This window comes from Lucilia cuprina, chromosome 2 (genome assembly GCF_022045245.1).
Source record: "Lucilia cuprina isolate Lc7/37 chromosome 2, ASM2204524v1, whole genome shotgun sequence".
In the NCBI taxonomy this organism is placed as follows: domain Eukaryota; kingdom Metazoa; phylum Arthropoda; class Insecta; order Diptera; family Calliphoridae; genus Lucilia; species Lucilia cuprina.
The window spans coordinates 62,690,237-62,713,063 of record NC_060950.1 but is presented as its reverse complement, the minus strand read 5'-3'; the positions used below and the strand labels follow the sequence as shown (position 1 = coordinate 62,713,063).

Genomic DNA, 22,827 nt, shown 5'->3' with positions numbered 1-22,827 from the left:
ATGAATTTTTCGATATTTTTTTCTGAAGAAAATGAATTGAATATAATTTTTTACATTTTTTTTTTTTAAAGTTTTGTAAATTTACAAGATTTTTACAAGTTTTTTATATTTTTAGTTTATTTTGCTTTTGATTAGGAAATTATAACTTTTTATACACACATCTTTATTAGAGTTTTATTTAGCGCAAATGAAGTTTAAAGTTGTGGATGTTCAAATGAATGAATTTTTATTTGTATGAGATGCCTTATTAGAGAAGAAGCAAATTTTACAAAAACCGTTTGCCTGTAAAGAAAAAGTTACAAAAATTTAAGAATTTTAGTTAAATATAGAACCTACTAACTACTTTAAGTTCTACCAGTAACTTATAAGGTGATTAGTTATAATCATGCATTACATCATTCGAATTTGAAACAAGCAAACAAGGATCTTAAAGACTTTTAGTAAAAGTCCTACCTCTCGTTTTTTGTTACACTTCCCTATACAAATTATACAGTTTTGAAAAGCTAACCCATTAGCTGTTTCCAATGATGTATAATTTTCGCATTGACGGTCTATATATCGTAACAATAAGATTTTTATAAAAACATTCAGAATTTCTAGAGTTTTAAGAAATTTTTCTATTTTTCTAAGACTGCTGAAGAATTTTTGGTTAAAATTTTTCTATATAATGTCTATATAGAACTGAATTTATACATTTGTAAAAAAACTACTTAATATGCTTTCAAACGATATGCAAATTTTAAAATTTTCATTAATTAAAAAAACTGTTATTTCTTTTCTCTTAAAAATTATGCATTAGCTGGAAAGACAGACACGTTTCTTCATAATGTTTACACCTCAAGTTAACCAAACTTATATATTTTTGAAAACAAAACTTCATAGACTTTCCAACAATATAATTATTTGTATTTGTTTTGTTCAGTTCTTTTTATCATATCACCTTAAATAAAGCACTTTATCATAGTATCTAACTAGTTTTAGCATTACTTTACAGTTGTTTAATACTTTTGCTTGAAAAATTTCATTAGAAAGGTTTAAAAATTTTTACCGCTTTAAAAAGAATACATTATAGGCTTTCCGTTAATATAAACTTTTTTAAATATTTCCTATCTTTAAGGTCTAATCCATAGTCGTTATAATAACATTCAACTTTTCTTCTAACTAGTTTACCTTTTAGCTGGAAGGTTGGACAAGTTTGTTTAAAATATTTTTAACGAAAGCTTAACAAACTCATAAAAGTTTGAAAAGAATACTCTCTTAGCTTTCCAATGATATTTTTTAAATACTTTCTTACTTTAGTTGTCTTACTAAAGACCTTTAACGCATAAATCTACAAATAATTTTTTTATGTGATTTTTTCAAAAGTTTTCTGCTGCTGAATACTTTAGCTTGAAATTTTTATATAGAATTATATTTAAATTTGCACATTTTTCTTAAGATTACCTCATTAGCTTTCTAACAGTACAAACATTTACTCATATTTCCTATTCTTATAGTCTAACCAAGAATCGAAAGAACAACAACGTGTCCATCCTTCCAGTTAAAACGTAATACATTTTGACTGGAAGGATGGACACATTTGTTTAAAATTTTTCTATAGAAAGATTACCGAACTCGTACACGCTTGAAAAGAAGACTTTATGAGCTCTCCATCGATATAATATTTTAAATACTACTTAGTTGTCTTACTAAAGCCCCTTAACGCACAAATCCACTTATAATTTCCTTATGTGATTTTTTCAATAGTTTTCTGCTGCTGAACGCTTTGGCTTGAAAATTTTCTATAGAATCTTAACTAGATTTACATGCTGTTCTAAAGGCTACTTCATTAGCTTTCCAACAATATAAACTTTAACTCATATTTCCTATTCTAATGGCCTCGAACATTAAGGATAATACATCACTTTTCATCTATCAATTTTTTTGTTCTACATTTTGACTGGAAAGAAGGACACATTTGCTAACAATTTTTTGAACGAAAGATTACAAACTTATACATTTTTGAAAATAAGATTTTATAGGCTTTACAGCGATATAACATTATAAAAATATTTTTGCTTTAATTTACTTAATATAGACCTTTAAAGCTGGGATCCACTTATAATTTCCTTATGTGGTTTTTACATGACTTTTCTGCTGTTGATCACTTTTTTTGAAAATTTTCTATATAATCATAACTAGATTTCTACATTGTTCTAAAGAATACTTCATTAGCTTTCTAACAATATAAAATTTTACTCATATTACCTTTTCTAATGGCCTAACCAAGAACCATAGGAACAACACTTTACTTTTCATTTATAAAATTTTTGTATTACATCTTGACTGGAAGGATGGACATATTTGTTTAAAATTTTTGTACCCAGAGTGAACTAAGCTTATACATTGTTGGGAAGAACTATTTTTGTACTTTCCAACGATATAATAATTTTAACACTTTCTTGTTTAAATTGTCTTCCCTTTTGAGCTTAAAGACAGCAGCACTGTTTTAAAATTTTCTTTATTACAAAAAGTAAAATAGTTTTTTGTTCTTGAACACTTTAGCTTAACATTTTTCTATAGAAACATAACTGGTTTTATAGTTTTTTATAAAGAATACATTAAAAGCTTTCCAATAGTATACATTTCTGGACTAAATGTTAGATTTTTTATTATATTTTCACTATTTTTTAAAACAATTTCTTAGTTTCAACTAAGAAAATTCTTGAAATGACTTTTGATAGAATTTTTCAAGATTTCAAACCTGTTAAGAACAAACTTAGAGCTAAACAGATGGAACTGTCAAACTGAACCCACCCAGATGAAACTGGCAAACTGTAGCCCACATTTTGACATTTATAACCAGTATAGTTTGACATTTCATTAGAGATCCTTAATGTATTGACTACTTTGAAAATCGTAAAACTGTGTATAACGTGAGGCTCTTTTTGGGGGTTTGAAATGGTATGTTATGTATTTGTTATGTTCAAAAAAGTGATTCAAAATTGGACTTACTGATTAGGCTTCGTCACGCAGACTTGTGGTACTTATATAACCGAAGTAAGATTTAAATTTTTATACTTATCATATAAAGATCATTCCAATAAACTAAGTTTTTGTTTAATTTTTTTACCAGTTCTAGTTCTATTGGACTTAAAGAACAAACGATTTAAGGTTTTACAATATAAATACGAAAATGAGGGGTTGTTCAACGGAACTGATTCTTTTACACACGATTTTCCAGATTTTCATTATAAAAAATTTCTCAGACAATTATTTTTTTAAGAATAAAAAGATTTCGAAAATATAGTTCCATGACTTTTTGGAATATATTCTGTAGATGTTTGGTTTCTGTTAGATCAAGTTCTTCATTCTGTAGGTTTTCAAATTCTCGGACAAAGAAATTTGCACAACAAATCTGTTTTATTTGAAGTTTCTTTTTCAAAATTTCGTTAAAGCAAAATTTCAAAATTTTATAAAAATCTTTAAAAAAAAATTTAAAAAAGGGAAAGAAAAAGGAAATTAAAATGAAATTATAAAAAAATTTTAATCATAAACATTAAACCTCGGTCCAATTCTTCATTAATACCTTTATTTTCTACAAATTTACAAGATTTTAAACAAAAATTTCAAACATTTCTTTAATTAAACTTTTTCAAACAAAAATATTCTTTAAAAGTTTTACATTTAAAAATTTTTAAGTTTTTACAAAATTTCTATTCTATACGTTTAAGGAAAACTACACGCACACTACACACACACACGAGTTTAAAGTTTAAGAAAATGTGTTTTTTTTTATATAATATTAAAAAAGAAGAGTGTTATCCTGCTTTCTTATGGCACGACCGCACGCTTCACTTTCTACGAAGCTAATGACTAAATGGACAATGTAAAGCTAACAACGAAGGCTCGGTGCACACTGACTAACTGAATGAATGTTGTGGTTCTATAATGATGATGATGACGATGATGACGCCGATGGCAGACAGGTTGCAAGGAATAGCAGCAGCAACAGCAGTAGCAGCAATATCATTGAAAACGTCATTGCTACAACTTTAGCAACATTGTCAAATAACAGCTGGTTTAGCAGATTTCTTCCTTTAACATTTACCCATAGGAATTGAGCATTACTTGCTACCAGCAGCAATTTCTATCCAAACTTACAACATTGTTGCAGTTGTATCCTCTTAGACAGAGATGCCTATACTGAACACTTTAACAGTTTTATTACTATTTCACTAACAGTGTTACTACTATTTTCAGCTAACTTTAAATAGTAGTTTATTTTGTGTTAGCAAACAAAAACTGTTATGTTCAAACAGCTGTCACATTTTGAAGGTTACATAAATAGAAACGCCACAACAACTACAAAAAAACAAGAACTTTTTAATGCGCAAGTTTGCAAAATAACCGGCAACATGTGTGTTCTGGCAGGCTATGCACAAACCTGTAATCACTCTCTCTCTCTCTCTCTCTCTCTTTCTCTCTTTATAAAAATCCCTAAACAGCTGTTAAATTTTAAAAGGAGAATTACTGTTAACTTAAGCCAGGCAACATTTTATCAAGTGTCTATGTATGCAAGCCACACGACAAAACAGCTGTAGTTATGCAGTTGCTACATTTCGTGTGGCATGAGTTTGAGTCCTAGTTGTGCTGCAATCAACCCCCAAAATGCACATTACTGTTTAGGTGAAAGTGAAAGAGCTCAGTTATTTTTTTTCTCCTCCTTTACTTTGTATTAAATTTATTAATTTTGTAGAGAGAGTTTGTAAAACAGCTGTTTTTGTATTTGCTACTTGTTTACTCTTATAAAAGCTTATAGACTTAAGACTTAATTCTCTTTATTAAAGAGTCCTTTTACTGCACGCTTTGGTCTTGCAGCTGTTTTAAGTTTAGAAACAAACAGCTGTTTATTGCGTTATACATAATATGCTCATTATTGCAGACGAAAAAGCCGGTATAGTATAGATTTTAGTCAGCCAGCCAGAGAACTCAAACTCCCAGCTGAAATGAAATTTATTAAAGCAGGAGATGAGGTGTAATAGAAAAGTAAATATATACATAACAAAAGATACAAATTACACGAAAAAAGTACCATTTAAATGTATCCTAAAGTACTTTTGAGTTTTAGTTATAATACAGTTCTAGTTCTGTTCTAGTTCTGTTCTAGTTCTGTTCTAGTTCTGTTCTAGTTCTGTTCTAGTTCTGTTCTAGTTCTGTTCTAGTTCTGTTCTAGTTCTGTTCTAGTTCTGTTCTAGTTCTGTTCTAGTTCTGTTCTAGTTCTGTTCTAGTTCTGTTCTAGTTCTGTTCTAGTTCTGTTCTAGTTCTGTTCTAGTTCTGTTCTAGTTCTGTTCTAGTTCTGTTCTAGTTCTGTTCTAGTTCTTGTTCTGTTCTGTTCTAGTTCTGTTCTAGTTCTGTTCTAGTTCTGTTCTAGTTCTGTTCTAGTTCTGTTCTAGTTCTGTTCTAGTTCTGTTCTAGTTCTGTTCTAGTTCTGTTCTAGTTCTGTTCTAGTTCTGTTCTAGTTCTGTTCTAGTTCTGTTCTAGTTCTGTTCTAGTTCTGTTCTAGTTCTGTTCTAGTTCTGTTCTAGTTCTGTTCTAGTTCTGTTCTAGTTCTGTTCTAGTTCTGTTCTAGTTCTGTTCTAGTTCTGTTCTAGTTCTGTTCTAGTTCTGTTCTAGTTCTGTTCTAGTTCTGTTCTAGTTCTGTTCTAGTTCTGTTCTAGTTCTGTTCTAGTTCTGTTCTAGTTCTGTTCTAGTTCTGTTCTAGTTCTGTTCTAGTTCTGTTCTAGTTCTGTTCTAGTTCTGTTCTAGTTCTGTTCTAGTTCTGTTCTAGTTCTGTTCTAGTTCTGTTCTAGTTCTGTTCTAGTTCTGTTCTAGTTCTGTTCTAGTTCTGTTCTAGTTCTGTTCTAGTTCTGTTCTAGTTCTGTTCTATTTCTAGTTCTGTTCTAGTTCTGTTCTAGTTCTGTTCTAGTTCTGTTCTAGTTCTGTTCTAGTTCTGTTCTAGTTCTGTTCTAGTTCTGTTCTAGTTCTGTTCTAGTTCTGTTCTAGTTCTGTTCTAGTTCTGTTCTAGTTCTGTTCTAGTTCTGTTCTAGTTCTGTTCTAGTTCTGTTCTAGTTCTGTTCTAGTTCTGTTCTAGTTCTGTTCTCTGTTCTGTTCTAGTTCTGTTCTAGTTCTGTTCTAGTTCTGTTCTAGTTCTGTTCTAGTTCTGTTCTAGTTCTGTTCTAGTTCTGTTCTAGTTCTGTTCTAGTTCTGTTCTGTTCTAGTTCTGTTCTAGTTCTGTTCTAGTTCTGTTCTAGTTCTGTTCTAGTTCTGTTCTAGTTCTGTTCTAGTTCTGTTCTAGTTCTGTTCTAGTTCTGTTTCTAGTTCTGTTCTAGTTCTGTTCTAGTTCTGTTCTAGTTCTGTTCTAGTTCTGTTCTAGTTCTGTTCTAGTTCTGTTCTAGTTCTGTTCTAGTTCTGTTCTAGTTCTGTTCTAGTTCTGTTCTAGTTCTGTTCTAGTTCTGTTCTAGTTCTGTTCTAGTTCTGTTCTAGTTCTGTTCTAGTTCTGTTCTAGTTCTGTTCTAGTTCTGTTCTAGTTCTGTTCTAGTTCTGTTCTAGTTCTGTTCTAGTTCTGTTCTAGTTCTGTTCTAGTTCTGTTCTAGTTCTGTTCTAGTTCTGTTCTAGTTCTGTTCTAGTTCTGTTCTAGTTCTGTTCTAGTTCTGTTCTAGTTCTGTTCTAGTTCTGTTCTAGTTCTGTTCTAGTTCTGTTCTAGTTCTGTTTAGTTCTTTCTAGTTCTGTTCTAGTTCTGTTCTAGTTCTGTTCTAGTTCTGTTCTAGTTCTGTTCTAGTTCTGTTCTAGTTCTGTTCTAGTTCTGTTCTGTTCTGTTCTAGTTCTGTCTGTTCTGTCTAGTTCAGTTCTATCTTCTGTTCTGTTTCTGTTCTAGTTCTGTTCTAGTTCTGTTCTATGTTCTAGTTTGTTCTCTTAGTTCGTTCTGTTCTTCTGTTTAGTTCTGTTCTGTTCTATTCTGTTCTAGTTCGTTCTAGTTCTGTTCTGTTCAGTTCTATTCTATCTTCTGTTCTAGTTTGTTCTAGTTCTGTTCTAGTTCTGTTCTAGTTCTGTTTTAGTTCGTAGTTCTGTTCTAGTTCTGTTCTTCTGTTCTGTTCTTCTTCTTCTAGTTCAGTGTTCTAGTTCTGTTCTAGTTCTGTTCTAGTTTTCAGTTCTAGTTCTGTTCTAGTTCTGTTCTGTTCTGTTCTGTTCTTCTAGTTCTGTTCTAGTTCTGTTCTAGTTCTGTTCTTCTGTTCTAGTTCTAGTTTTAGTTGTTCTGTTCTGTTCTAGTTCTAGTTCTAGTTCCCCCCCTTTCTTTCTCTTGTAGTCTGTGTTCTTCTACTGTTCTAGTTTCTTCTTTTTTTCTTTCTAGTTCTTTTCCTTCTAGTTTCTCTCTAGTTCCTTTCTAGTTCTTTCCTAGTTCTGTTCTAGTTCTGTACCTATTATGTTATTTTCTAGTCTCTATTCAAAAAGTACCTGGAGTCCACAGAAAAGTACCTCTCACTCAAAAACCTTTAAAATCAATGAAAGTTAATCCAAAGCATTACACACAATTTTCATTCTGCATAATTTTTAAAAGTTTCGACAATCTCCTTTTTATAATAACGTCTCTCTAACTAATATTAGATCTCTTTTGGCTTAGTCCCTGCACTTTTGAATTTTATGTGTAGGCAGCAGCCCATAAGTACTTTTATGGTATTGAGTTGTTAGTAATGGTATGGTATTTTGGCTTCATTTTATATGTTCATTACATTGGTATTCATATTGAACTACTACTAGCACGAGTACCAGCATGTGAATTTTGCGTGATGTATGTAATACTGAGTGTTTATAATATGGTTTAGTAGGTTTTCAATGGTAAGCCCCATGAAATTTTTTGTTGTGTTTTCTGTTTTTGTTTTATTCTTCTTTGTAACCTTCTCTCCTTGGCTTGGTTTTTTTCTTATTTACGTTAACAGGCTCTCTTGCTACAAGATTTTTTTGTAAAAAAGGATTCAAAACTTTTTTTGGTTGTTTTGTTCTTGTAGGTTTATCTTGTTGGTTGGTTTCTTTTATGTAATTTCGTTTGTGATGTTTTTCTTTTTGGTATTTATTTAAGTTTTTCAATTTTGTTGTTGCCTTTTTTTACAGACCCTGATATATGTATGCGAGATATAGTTACAAACTTCTATACTTACAATATATTAGTATATCTATCTATCTGTTTGATTGTATTTGTATTCTATATATATGTACATAATATTTTGGCACTTTTTTTATATAAAGTGTTTTTGTAGTAATCAGTGGAAATTGCAAAGTTAAATTAGAAAAATAAAATATAAATAGTCCCCTAAGGGTCTGACAGATGTGTGAAGAGAGCTGGTAGCTAAATTTTTGTTGCAAAAAACAAAATTAATGAAGACTAAAAAAAATTTAGTTCTGTTCTAGTTCTGTTCTAGTTCTGTTCTAGTTCTGTTCTAGTTCTGTTCTAGTTCTGTTCTAGTTCTATTCTAGTTCTGTTCTAGTTCTGTTCTAGTTCTTTCCTAGTTCTGTTCTAGTTATGTTCTAGTTCTGTACCTATTATGTTATTTTCTAGTTCTATTCCAAAAAGTACCTGGAGTCCACAGAAAAGTACCTCTCACTCAAAAACCTTTAAAATCAATGAAAGTTAATCCAAAGCATTACACACAATTTTCATTCTGCATAATTTTTAAAAGTTTCGACAATCTCCTTTTTATAATAACGTCTCTCTAACTAATATTAGATCTCTTTTGGCTTAGTCCCTGCACTTTTGAATTTTATGTGTAGGCAGCAGCCCATAAGTACTTTTATGGTATTGAGTTGTTAGTAATGGTATTACTTTGGCTTCATTTTATATGTTCATTACATTGGTATTCATATTGAACTACTACTAGCACGAGTACCAGCATGTGAATTTTGCGTGATGTATGTAATACTGAGTGTTTATAATATGGTTTAGTAGGTTTTCAATGGTAAGCCCCATGAAATTTTTTTGTTGTGTTTTCTGTTTTTGTTTTATTCTTCTTTGTAACCTTCTCTCCTTGGCTTGGTTTTTTTCTTATTTACGTTAACAGGCTCTCTTGCTACAAGATTTTTTTGTAAAAAAGGATTCAAAACTTTTTTTGGTTGTTTTGTTCTTGTAGGTTTATCTTGTTGGTTGGTTTCTTTTATGTAATTTCGTTTGTGATGTTTTTCTTTTTGGTATTTATTTAAGTTTTTCAATTTTGTTGTTGCCTTTTTTTACAGACCCTGATATATGTATGCGAGATATAGTTACAAACTTCTATACTTACAATATATTAGTATATCTATCTATCTGTTTGATTGTATTTGTATTCTATATATATGTACATAATATTTTGGCACTTTTTTATTATAAAGTGTTTTTGTAGTAATCAGTGGAAATTGCAAAGTTAAATTAGAAAAATAAAATATAAATAGTCCCCTAAGGGTCTGACAGATGTGTGAAGAGAGCTGGTAGCTAAATTTTTGTTGCAAAAACAAAATTAATGAAGACTAAAAAAAATGGCTATGGCCGTTCATTTGATGCAGTACAACAGAGCTCAAGGAACAAAACTCTTAATTATGAAGAAATTGTAGCGGACCTAGACAGGACCTACATAGTTCTCAAGGTTTACGCGAACACATAAAAGAAACATTTTGATATTGTTTAATCGAAAGAAAAGTGAACCCGAAAATATACTTTAAAGTGCAGCAACAAACACCTTGCCCCACTTTAGTGTGCAGGATGTAGGGTATACAAACTTGTAAAGGCAAGTAGCGCAAAGTATATATAAAGTCTGTGATGTGTTTTGATATTTATATTAGATAGTGGAATAAATTAAACAAAGTTACAATAAGTGTGAGTGGTAAAATAAAAATATAAAAATTGTTTTAATAAGAAATTGCAGACGTTAGAAAAAATGTAAACAAAATTTATTATTAAACTAAGCAGCACAACTGTTGTTGTAGGGTTCCACGGGCCTAATACTATTGTGACAAAGGAATGATCAATGGTGGACGAAGGTTTTTCTAATTATGTTATATTTTATTTTAATGGGACATTTTCAGTAACAGTTCTACTTAAATTAAATGATAATTGTATGGAACAGTATTTATCTATCTATTTATTTATTTATCTATTTATTTATTTATCTATCTATCTATCTATCTATCTATCTATCTATCTATCTATCTATCTATCTATCTATCTATCTATCTATCTATCTATCTATCTATCTAACTATCTATCTATCTATCTATCTATCTATCTATCTATCTATCTATCTATCTATCGACATAATATTCAACTGAAGGGTCATTCGCTTTTTCAATTAGCAATTCAAGACATTCAACCTCTTGATTGCTTCCAACATTTCTCCAATCACTTACGAAATATGTTATTACATATTTTTTTACCTTATTACCACATACCAAAGCGTGTTATTTATGTATTTCTTATATTTTTCATTCAAAATTTTCCGTTTGTTTTATCACACATTTCACTAGATCTTCAACTAACGTTTCAATGTTCTAGGCCACTTCACAGGTATTTAGCAGAACAAAACTACTTAATGAAAACTAGAGAAAAAAAGCTGGAGACTAAAATGAAGAAGAGCCAACAAATAACAGATACAAGTAGAAAAAACTATAGCCATGCTCTTCAAAAGCTGTTGCCAAGAATATAACAGATGCCTTAACGTCAATTACCGGAACGGCATGTCAAAAAAGCAAAAAAAAAAAAAAACAAATAAAACATTGACAAAGAAAATGCAAAAATGAAAGAAGAATGAAATGGCCAAAACAAATCGAAATAATGTCAATATTACTGTTACACACATGCAAATGGGGGCTAGAATAGCAGAAGTAAGTATACAAAGTAATGGTTATAGATTACTTTTGCCTAGAATTTATTTTACAGTTATGAAATGAATAAAGTACAAAAATTGTTCTGCAATCAATCAATTTTAATAACACTGACTTGACTGACACATGAAGATTGGAAGGAATTTTGTTCTTAACATGTTGCTATGACAACTTGGGAAAAATAAAAAAATATATATATATATATATATATATATTTGAAGGGGCTTCTTTCTATTGAAGAAGTTAATATGGAGCTATGGAGCTTTGAACCTAAAATGCAACTAAAGTTCTCAGAGATAGGTTTATGCCTCAATCTTATCTTCATTAGGTTCAATTATTTGCTTTCAATCTATTTTTGCTAGGACAACTTTAAAATCAACTCAAATACTTTTTTCTCAATTTATTTATTTTTTTTTTTTTTTTTTTGAAGTTCTGCCAACTAGTAGTAGTTGCCTGTAACGCCTGTCTCCTGTTCAAGTAGTCAAATACAGGTCTGTCTACAAGTCTACTGAATTTTTTTGTTTTTCTTTTCTGTTACGCTAGACAAAAAGTTGATGCAACACTTACTTGTATGTCAGGTTTCATGTCACATCGAAAACATTCGGGTGACAATGAAACTATCAATGGTATAGAAACAGAAATTACCAGTAATAAGTTACAATAAAGAGGGAAGAGTTTGAAAAGAGAGGAAACATTGGCAGTTTGAAAAGTTAAAAAGATTGATTAAAGAGGGAAGGTGTGCTAACTATTTTAAGGTAGACTTTGAATATTCAAAGTTTTCAAAGCTTTAACAATATTGGGCTTAACTTTATCTAAGCCTGATTTCTTAACTTTTTTGTATATTACATCTGTATCGGACAGAAGTCTTTCAAGTTTACGTTAAGATGATAATTGAACTCTACTGTTATCAATGGCAGGCATTGAGGATTATATTTTCTTTAAAACGAAGTAGCCTTCATCATTAAAGCTTCGAAACTTCGGCTTCCTTCTAATCCAATTCCCGTCTAAAGCTTCCAAAAATTTACTTATTCACGATTCTTATCTCTCTGCGGCAATGTGTCTTTAACTTTCCATAATCTTTCTATATATTTTTGGAGAACGTTCGACAATATTTTGTTATTGTTGTTATAGTTCTACTTTGGACAGTTGTTAAAGCTGTCGCAGAGTTGAAAAATTTTCTCAGAGTAAGCCTATGATCTCTGCAGAGCAAAGGTCCAATCAGTTCTTTAGTTTTCATTAAGTGGTCAATCGGCTGTAAAGTTGTAGAGTTGTAATGTTATAAAGTTATAAAGTTATAAAGTTATAAAGTTATAAAGTTATAAAGTTATAAAGTTATAAAGTTATAAAGTTATAAAGTTATAAAGTTATAAAGTTATAAAGTTATAAAGTTATAAAGTTATAAAGTTTATAAAGTTATAAAGTTATAAAGTTATAAAGTTATAAAGTTATAAAGTTATAAAGTTATAAAGTTATAAAGTTATAAAGTTATAAAGTTATAAAGTTATAAAGTTATAAAGTTATAAAGTTATAAAGTTATAAAGTTATAAAGTAATAAAGTTATAAAGTTATAAAGTTATAAAGTTATAAAGTTATAAAGTTATAAAGTTATAAAGTTATAAAGTTATAAAGTTATAAAGTTATAAAGTTATAAAGTTATAAAGTTATAAAGTTATAAAGTTATAAAGTTATAAAGTTATAAAGTTATAAAGTTATAAATTTATAAAGTTATAAAGTTATAAAGTTATAAAGTTATAAAGTTATAAAGTTATAAAGTTATAAAGTTATAAAGTTATAAAGTTATAAGTTATAAAGTTATAAAGTTATAAAGTTATAAAGTTATAAAGTTATAAAGTTATAAAGTTATAAAGTTATAAGTTATAAAGTTATAAAGTTATAAAGTTATAAAGTTATAAAGTTAAAAAGTTATAAAGTTATAAAGTTATAAAGTTATAAAGTTATAAAGTTATAAAGTTATAAAGTTATAAAGTTATAAAGTTATAAAGTTATAAAGTTATAAAGTTATAAAGTTATAAAGTTATAAAGTTATAAAGTTATAAAGTTATAAAGTTATAAAGTTATAAAGTTATAAAGTTATAAAGTTATAAAGTTATAAAGTTATAAAGTTATAAAGTTATAAAGTTATAAAGTTATAAAGTTATAAAGTTATAAAGTTATAAAGTTATAAAGTTATAAAGTTATAAAGTTATAAAGTTATAAAGTTATAAAGTTATAACTTTAAAATATGGATCTAGAAAAGTGCGAAAGTTTTGATAACATTAACCACATTGATCGTTAAATACAACTAGATCAACTCAATCAATTCTCGGTTTCGCATTATCTTCCCAAAAGAGAAAATGATGTATACATGGTTCTCGTTTATCTTTCGCTCTAGGTGCTTATTTTATTTCCTTCAAATTGATCGTAAAATATTTCAGTATCTTCTTCAAAAGAGGTGATGCTTTATTAAGGACTTTCTACTATCTTTGGCTCTGATTTTCGGATCTAGAAAAGCTTTAACATTTATTTTCATTTATTCCTGAGTTCACGTACGTTGAAGTGATCCTCAATTACAAAAAGATCAACATCTCTACGATAATAGCTCAATCGATTCTCCGACTCGCATTTGTTAATATTTACATTTGATAAGAGGAGCTACAATTAACTTTACTTCGCTTCTGTTGTTAACTTTGGTCAATAGGTCAATCCTGAGATCGTTTTTAATGATCTCCTTCACAGTATTTTTTATCTATACGTTCCAGAAGTTTTAAACTGTAACTGGAATGGTTGTCACACACAAATAGATCCAGAACTTAACAGATACGACTCCCTCAATTCCCCAATGCACACTTTCGAGATTATGGTTTATAAAGAACTCTCTACTTTTTGTGCGAAAGACTTCATAGCCAAGACTAGATTCAAAAGCAACCAGATACTAACTGAACTGTGGATAAGCCTTACAACTCTGACAGAATCCTAGTCTCTTATCATAACCTACTTTTATCTGACCTTAAGTTTCTTATGTCTGGTTTATTGTGGATTTAAACATCAGTTAACTACATTGAAGACTAGCAAGGATACAGCTTTAGGAGGAATTCTACTTAAATTTTATATTCAAACTTGACCTTTCCACAGTAGATTGTGGACTAATCTCTCATTATTAAGTTTCTTATGTCTGGTTTATTGTGAACTTAAACACAATTAACTAAGTTGAAGCTGAGAGTTTAAGCCCCCATGGACTGACAAGGATACTGCTTTAGGAGAAATTCTACTTAAATCTTATATCCAAACATGACCTATCCCCAGATTGTGGACTAATCTCTTATTGTATTCAAGTCTTTAAGGTTTAATATAATGACAACTTTTAAGCAATTTTCCCCTCTTCATTAGCACATTAACTCTTATATGAAGTTCTAACTCCGATTAACAGATTTTAATTTTCAACTATTCCCCGTATCAACCTTTCCAATGTAAAAACTTCCTCCAAATCCAAAGGCTAAAAAACAACTTTTCAAATATTGGTTTCAACAAAATCATAGAAAAGAAGTTGCCAATAGAACCAACAACCTTAACCACATCATTATTGTCATCATCATCATCATCACCATGGTAGACATACTCCTCCTGTAGTGCCTCATCATCTGTTTTCGTTTACCCACTAAAAGTTGTTTAGTTTTTCATTCAGCCAGTAGCACTACTAAACCGACTGGTTTTCTGTTACAACTTTAACATTTACAAAACAACTTAAACCAAATAATAGTAAAACGTAAAGCAAGAAAAACCTACTTCACGTTGCAAACAAGTAAAGGAAAACAGAAAACAAAAAACAGCGGTTGTTGTAACATTTTATAGCCTGGCAAAATCATATAATAGTATATTGTTGTTGTCGTCATCGGCAGCATCGTCATGAGGCAGTGGCAGAGCATCAACATCCTCTCTAAGTCTTGAACATTGAAAACATTGTCTAACCGTGCTAAAAATACAAGCCAAGTAACAGAGCTTAGTGTAGCAACAAAAGCAAGCTCATCATCAACTACATGATTGTCGAACGACGTCGTCATGTAACAACACGTTTTTAAAAGTTTTTTGTTGTTGTTGTTGTTGTTGTATAAACAGGGCCATTAAACCACCAGCCAAAAGGCAAAAAGGAAGTTTAATGTGCACATTGCAATTTTTAGTTTAGATTTTAAGCTCTAAACAGAATGTGTCTATATTTTCCTTTCCCTTAAAGGGCCTCTATCTCTCGCTCCCTCTCTGTTATGTAAAGCTAAAAACAGCTCTCCTTTAGTTTCTGCAGCAGCATGAAGGGCACAAAAAAAGTTAATTTTGCAGAAATTGTTATAAGCAAAGAACAACAACAAGGACAACATACATATATCTCCTAAAACAGGATACTGATAATGATGACAGAAATAGTAATAGGAGGAAGAGTTGAATGCCTTCTCATACTAACTTCCCTTATTCAACTGCAGCCTCCCGACGAAAATCAGCAAAAAGTCTCATCAGCTGCCAACCTGCCTGCCTGCTTGATCTACTTCTGTTGCTGCCTCCTTTAAACATTTTGTTAAGGTATGAAAATTGTTTTCGAAATTTTCTAAAATATAATAAAAAAGTTGTTGTTTCAACAAAAAAAAAATACTAGTTTGATACAGCTTCACCACACTCTTTACAGCTGTTGTAAGAGAAGCTTTTTTTTTTTGGTTTCTTGCTCTTGCTTAGTTGTAGGTACCATAAATTGTATAAAATATTGAATTGTTATTGCAGTTGTTGATGTTGAGAATGACGACAATTATTATGTTGCTGTTGTTTTTGTTGTTGTTGTTGATAAAAGTAAATTTTTGCCCTTCCCTTAGTTTAAACTACTTAAATTATAAATTGAAAGTGTGAAATATTTAATATAATCTTGGCTAGTTTAAGAAAAATTGTCGGCTCTTCTCTACTTCGTTGGGTATTTGATATTTTTATCTTACTGTTCATTGGACAAGATTAGGTGGGGGTTTGAAAGTAAATTCTTTTGTAAGATTTTAGTTCAGATATTAGATTCAGATAGCTTTAGATATAAAATTGCTTAAGTCTCTAGAGTCTTGATCCTAGTTGGTAATTAAGGGATCGAGAAGGATTCGAAATGTTCTGTTCTAGTTCTGTTCTAGTTCTGTTCTAGTTCTGTTCTAGTTCTGTTCTAGTTCTGTTCTAGTTCTGTTCTAGTTCTGTTCTAGTTCTGTTCTAGTTCTGTTCTAGTTCTGTTCTAGTTCTGTTCTGTTCTAGTTCTGTTCTAGTTCTGTTCTAGTTCTGTTCTAGTTCTGTTCTAGTTCTGTTCTAGTTCTGTTCTAGTTCTGTTCTAGTTCTGTTCTAGTTCTGTTCTAGTTCTGTTCTAGTTCTGTTTTTTCTAGTTCTGTTCTAGTTCTGTTCTAGTTCTGTTCTAGTTCTGTTCTAGTTCTGTTCTAGTTCTGTTCTAGTTCTGTTCTAGTTCTGTTCTAGTTCTGTTCTAGTTCTGTTCTAGTTCTGTTCTAGTTCTGTTCTAGTTCTGTTCTAGTTCTGTTCTAGTTCTGTTCTAGTTCTGTTCTAGTTCTGTTCTAGTTCTGTTCTAGTTCTGTTCTAGTTCTGTTCTAGTTCTGTTCTAGTTCTGTTCTGTTCTAGTTCTGTTCTAGTTCTGTTCTAGTTCTGTTCTAGTTCTGTTCTAGTTCTGTTCTAGTTCTGTTCTAGTTCTGTTCTAGTTCTGTTCTAGTTCTGTTCTAGTTCTGTTCTAGTTCTGTTCTAGTTCTGTTCTAGTTCTGTTCTAGTTCTGTTCTAGTTCTGTTCTAGTTCTGTTCTAGTTCTGTTCTAGTTCTGTTCTAGTTCCGTTCTAGTTCTGTTCTAGTTCTGTTCTAGTTCTGTTCTAGTTCTGTTCTAGTTCTGTTCTAGTTCTGTTCTAGTTCTGTTCTAGTTCTGTTCTAGTTCTGTTCTAGTTCTGTTCTAGTTCTGTTCTAGTTCTGTTCTAGTTCTGTTCTAGTTCTGTTCTAGTTCTGTTCTAGTTCTGTTCTAGTTCTGTTTCTAGTTCTGTTCTAGTTCTGTTCTAGTTCTGTTCTAGTTCTGTTCTAGTTCTGTTCTAGTTCTGTTCTAGTTCTGTTCTAGTTCTGTTCTAGTTCTGTTCTAGTTTCTGTTCTAGTTCTGTTCTAGTTCTGTTCTAGTTCTGTTCTAGTTCTGTTCTAGTTCTGTTCTAGTTCTGTTCTAGTTCTGTTCTGTTCTAGTTCTGTTCTAGTTCTGTTCTGTTCTAGTTCTGTTCTAGCTCTGTTCTAGTTCTGTTCTAGTTCTGTTCTAGTTCTGTTCTAGTTCTGTTCTAGTTCTGTTCTAGTTCTGTTCTAGTTCTGTTCTAGTTCTGTTCTAGTTCTGTTCTAGTTCTGTTCTAGTTATGTTCTAGTTCTGTTCTAGTTCTGTTCTAGTTCTGTTCTAGTTCTGTTCTAGTTCTGTTCTAGTTCTGTTCTAGTTCTGTTCTAGGTCTCTTCACTTTTCCCCCACCCAATACATTTCTTATCTGCCTGCAACTTTTAGTATTTTGCTTAATCGTTTTGTAGTTACAGTTCTTGGTTAGTTGGAGCTAGCAAGAAAAAACTTTTAATTTAATATAAAGTTAAATGTATTAAGAGCAAAGCAAAAAAAATTGATGAAAAAGTGAAGGCAGCAAAGAAGATAGTACAGAGGAAACCTTGGTGGTTTAATTTAAAACTATTTCATAAGAAAATATAAAATTAAAGATATTTAAACTTTAAGAACTTTGAGGCTAATAAAAGTTCGTTTTTAAGCGAAGTCTAACCAAAGTGTTTTTTGAAATAGCTTAAGAAGGTTCTTCAACTTTTCGAGATTTTTTAAAAAAATTTCACATGTCCTATGAATTCGTCACAATTAAGTCGCATCAATTTGCTATAAATACTTAATTTAATTATTATAAAGAGTTAAGTGATTTGCCATTAAAAGTCAATTATGCACTTAATCACTTTGGACAAATAAGCCCTTATGTATATGTATGTATACACATACATATACAAATACGTCCAACAATAAACGAATTGAAATACCTTATCAGTGATGCTGCTTCCAACACTAATAAGACATAAAACAACCAACGTGTTGAAGTCAAAGTAATATGCATCAACTTTACTTGCAACATTGTTGCAATCAAAAATGCAATAAGAATTTTTAGTTTTTTCTTTAAGCACAACAAACAAAACAACAGCTGCAGCTAAAGATGGGATAAGAAAGAACGCATTCTAAGAATATGCTCATGGAAACAGAAGTAAGTATAACACAGAAAATAAATACAGAATGCAGAATTACAAAAAGCATTACAATGTAAATATTCATATATACTGATAAGAAATTGTAAGAAGTCATAAAAATAAATGTTATTTATAGACAAAAGTTGCCAGGGATATAAAGTTGAAAGTTTTAGATGAAGTTATCTATTACAAAAATTCTAAAATAACACATGAAAGCGAGAGTTCATACAATGGAAAGACCAATATTATTTCCTAAAAATTCCTTTTGAATTTTCTAAAATCATACATTTTGATTTATAATTTTTCTTTTTCTTCTAACTAGATTAAACTAAATCTTCAACTAGACTAGACTAAAGACTAGAAGATAGACCAGACTAGACTATGAATTAGTCCATAGACAAGACTAAAGACTAGATTATAGACTATAAACTAGATTGTAGACTAAACACTAAAGACTTTACTATACACTAAAATAGACTGTATATAGACTTGACTATAGGTTAGAATATAAACTATACTAGACTATGAAATGGACAGTATTCAAGACTAATGAATAGAGTATATACCATTGACCATAGACTAGACTATAGACTAGAGCAGAATATAGCCTAGACTAGAAAGAAGACTGTACTATGGACTAGATTAGTGTATGGACAAGTTTACGGACTAGAGTCTAGTCACTAGACTCTAGATTATTCTACAGTCTACGATGTAGACTAGCTTACAATATTGTCTATAATCTAATCTATATTTTCAACTAACTAACTACCCATCTAACTAACTAAGTAACTAACTAACTAACTAACTAACCAACTAAGTAACTAACTAACTAACCAACAAACTAACTAACTAACTAACTAACTAACTAACTAACTATCTATCTATCCATCTATCTATCTATCTATCTATCTATCTATCTATCTATCTATCTATCTATCTATCTATCTATCCATCTATCTATCTATCTATCTATCTATCTATCTATCTATCTATCTATCTATCTATCTATCTATCTATATATCTACCTATCTATCTATCTATCTATCTATCTATCTATCTATCTATCTATCTATCTATCTATCTATCTATCTATCTATCTATCTATCTGTTAATTTAACAAACTAGCTAATCTACTTGCTAAAAGAGTACACTATAGATCACACTATAGACTACACCGGACTAGATTAAAGACTGAACTTTACAGTTCGCTACACACTCAACTATTGACTGGATTACACACAAAACTATAGACCAGACTCTACACTTGGCTATACCCTAAACTATAGACAAGACTCTAGACTAGTTCCTAAATTAAACTTTAGACTTGGCTTTGTACCCTAATACCTACTAGATTATAGACTGGACAAAACTTTCTAAAAAAAACTGCAGCTTAGACTTCACTACAGACTTGATTAAACCCTAGACTCTAGACCAGATTCAAGACTTAACAATAGAGTTGACTATACACCAAACCAAACTAGACTATAGTTTAGACTTAACTTAAGACAAGGTCGGTAACCTAGATTATCGACAAAACAATGGACTGGACTATTTATTAGACTATAGAGTAGCCTATAGACTAAATTATAGTCAAAACTATAGACTAGATTTTAGACAAAGATATTGCTGCATCTTTCTGACAAAAAGTTGATAGCTTGGCTATACATCTAGCTATATACCTTCTAGACTAAAGGCTGGACTAAACTTTAGACAAAACTTTCTAAAAAAAAAATGCAGCTTAGACTATAGACAGGACTATAGCATACAGACTACAATATAGAATAGACTCTAGACTAGATTAAAGACTAAACAATAGAATTGACTATACAACAGTCGATAGTCTATAGTATAGACTCTATACTATAGGTTATACTTAACTTTAGACAAGGTTATCGACAAATTTTAAACTAGACTATAGATAGAACAATAGACTAGACTGTTTACTTGACTAAAGAATAGTCTATAGACTTAATTGTAATCAAAACTATAGACTAGACTTTAGATAAGGATATTGCTGTATTTTTCTGTCAAATAAAAGTAGATAGCTAATGAATTTTCCACCTCTGCTCTCTAAAGTTCTTGCAGCTTCTATGTTTAAAGTTTTTAACTTAAAATATTTTAAGATCTACCTATAAACTTTAAAATTGAAACAGTGTTTAGGTTAAATTCTATACAAACAATAAATTTAATTAATAAAAATTTAATAGTGTTAACTTACGAAATTTGTTATTAGCGGCTAAACTGGTAAATTTATTTAGTAAGCGTTGATGTTAATCCAGGTTTTTCTTAAATTGATGATAAATTTATTAAATTCTTCTTTATTGAAACTTTACTGCTGCAGCAGTAAATTTGATTAAACAAACAAACAAACATGTAGAAGCTTGTTTAGCTAAATTTCACTTGCAGGCTGTTATAGTTGTTGTTTTTTTTCTTTCTGCTACTGCTGCCAAATGTTTGTAGTTGTTTGCAGCCAACAAAAAAAAACACCAAAACACTTGTCTTCTTCTTCTTTTTTATTATTATTAAAGTAATATTATTTAAATTCTCTTTATCTTTATTTTACTCCTTTACACGACCTTTCTCTTTAAACAAAAACAACAACTAGAGTTTTGCTCTGCTAAAATTCTTATTCTTATTCTTGTTTTGTTTGTGTTTTCTGTTTTTTTATTTCTTCGATTTTCGGCAAAAACAATTACACTTTTTTGTGGCTTTTTTTTAATAGAATTTAAGAAACTGGTTTTAGTTTCTTTAAAATTACATGTTTATTAAACATTTTAAAGAATATTGATTATGTTTAATTAAAATTTGTTATTTCTATTAGAATTTACTTGTTATTTTTTACCAAATTAACTGTTTGTTTTCTTTCTTTTACACACACAAACTTTTTTCTTTGTTATTACACGTCCCAAAAAAAACTATAACGAGAACCGCACGCGACGACTTCTGAGCGTAAACTAATGTGTGTATTAGTTGTTGGGACTGGCAACAGAAAAAAAACAACAAAAAAAAAGCAACACAGAAATGTTTGTTGTTGGATATTGGGGATTGCATGCACAAACAGACAAAATATATTCATACATACATACTTACATAGAAACACATAGCGAAGTAAAAAAAAAAATTGCACACTCTATAAAACAAGTAAAAACAAAACAAACAAAAAAAGCACAAACCCACAAAACAAAACCGGCTTATTTTATACAATATCATCATCGTCATCATCATCATCATTGGTAACATTATTATCTTCTTTAACGTGGAGAGAAGAGAAGTACTCTTCTCATTTAGTACTTGTAATGAGTGTGATTAAATATGTGTGCTTTTTTCTTCTTATTCTTCTTGTAAGTGTAAATTTGTGTTTGTTTTTGTTTGCAATTTTTCGCTGTTTGTTGTTGTTGTTCGAATAGTCATTATAATTATTTCAGGGATGGAAAATTCAATAATTTTGTAATCTTTTTAATGATCTGTGATCACTTTTATATCCCACTTAAATTCACTATTTTGAATGAAAACCCAAAAATCCATTTTCCGGCTAAACTAGAGGAGCGAAAAGGGCGAAAATCTGTGATCACTTTTATTTCCCACCAAAATTGAATATTTTGAGTGAAAACCTAAAAGTCCATTTTCTGGCTAAACAAGAGGAGCTACAGCCAAAAGAATGAAAATCTGTGATCACTTTTATTTTCCACCAAAATTCAATATTTTGAGTGAAAACCTAAATGTCCATTTTCTGGCTAAACAAGAGGAGCTACAGCCAAAAGGATGAAAATCTGTGATCACTTTTATTTCCCATCAAAATTCAATATTTTGAGTGAAAACCTAAAAGTCCATTTTCTGGCTAAACAAGAGGAGCTACAGCCATAAGGATGAAAATCTGTGATCACTTTTATTTCCCATCAAAATTTAATATTTTGAGTGAAAACCTAAAAGTCCATTTTCTGGCTAAACAAGAGGAGCTACAGCCAAAAGGATGAAAATCTGTGATCACTTTTATTTTCTACCAAAATTCAATATTTTTAGTGAAAACCTAAAAGCCAAAAGAATGAAAATCTCTTATCACTTTCGATCTTTTATCACTTTCTGGCTAAACAAGAGGAGCTACAGCCAAAAAGATGAAAATCTGTGATCATTTTTATTTTCTACCAAAATTCAATATTTTGAGTGAAAACCTAAAGGTCCATTTTCTGGGCAAACAAGTGGAGCTACAGCCAAAAGAATGAAAATCTGTGATCACTTTTAATTTCTACCAAAATTTAATATTTTGAGTGAAAACCTAAAAGTCCATTTTCTGGCTAAACAAGAGGAGCTACAGCGTAAAGGATGAAAATCTGTGATTACTTTTATTTTCCACCAAAATTCAATATTTTGAGTGAAAACCTAAATGTCCATTTTCTGGCTAAACAAGAGGAGCTACAGCCAAAAGGATGAAAATCTGTGATCACTTTTATTTCCCATCAAAATTCAATATTTTGAGTGAAAACCTTAAAGTCCATTTTCTGGCTAAACAAGAGGAGCTACAGCCATAAGGATGAAAATCTGTGATCACTTTTATTTCCCATCAAAATGTAATATTTTGAGTGAAAACCTAAAAGTTCATTTTCTGGCTAAACAAGAGGAGCTACAGCCAAAAGAATGAAAATCCGTGATCACTTTTATTTCCTACCAAAATTCAATATTTTGAGTGAAAACCTAAAAGTCCATTTTCTGGCTAAAC

The 22,827-nt window shown here is 30.2% G+C and overlaps 1 protein-coding gene and 1 long non-coding RNA gene across 2 annotated transcripts in view; one reads left to right on the top strand and one right to left on the bottom strand.

The window, feature by feature from the left end:
- Nucleotides 1–80: 80 nt before the first annotated feature.
- On the bottom strand, nucleotides 81–21,084 carry LOC124420654. Its single transcript, XR_006941289.1, has 2 exons — nucleotides 20,332–21,084; nucleotides 81–282 (listed from the first exon to the last, which is right to left on the bottom strand). It is a non-coding gene; the product is annotated as an uncharacterized LOC124420654 (long non-coding RNA).
- LOC111685982 overlaps nucleotides 10,564–22,827 on the top strand; it is a 62,968-nt gene continuing 50,704 nt past the window's right edge. The window contains exon 1 of the mRNA XM_046954175.1: nucleotides 10,564–10,863. The gene's annotated coding sequence lies outside the window, so the exon portion shown is untranslated. The remainder of the gene's footprint in view (nucleotides 10,864–22,827) is intronic.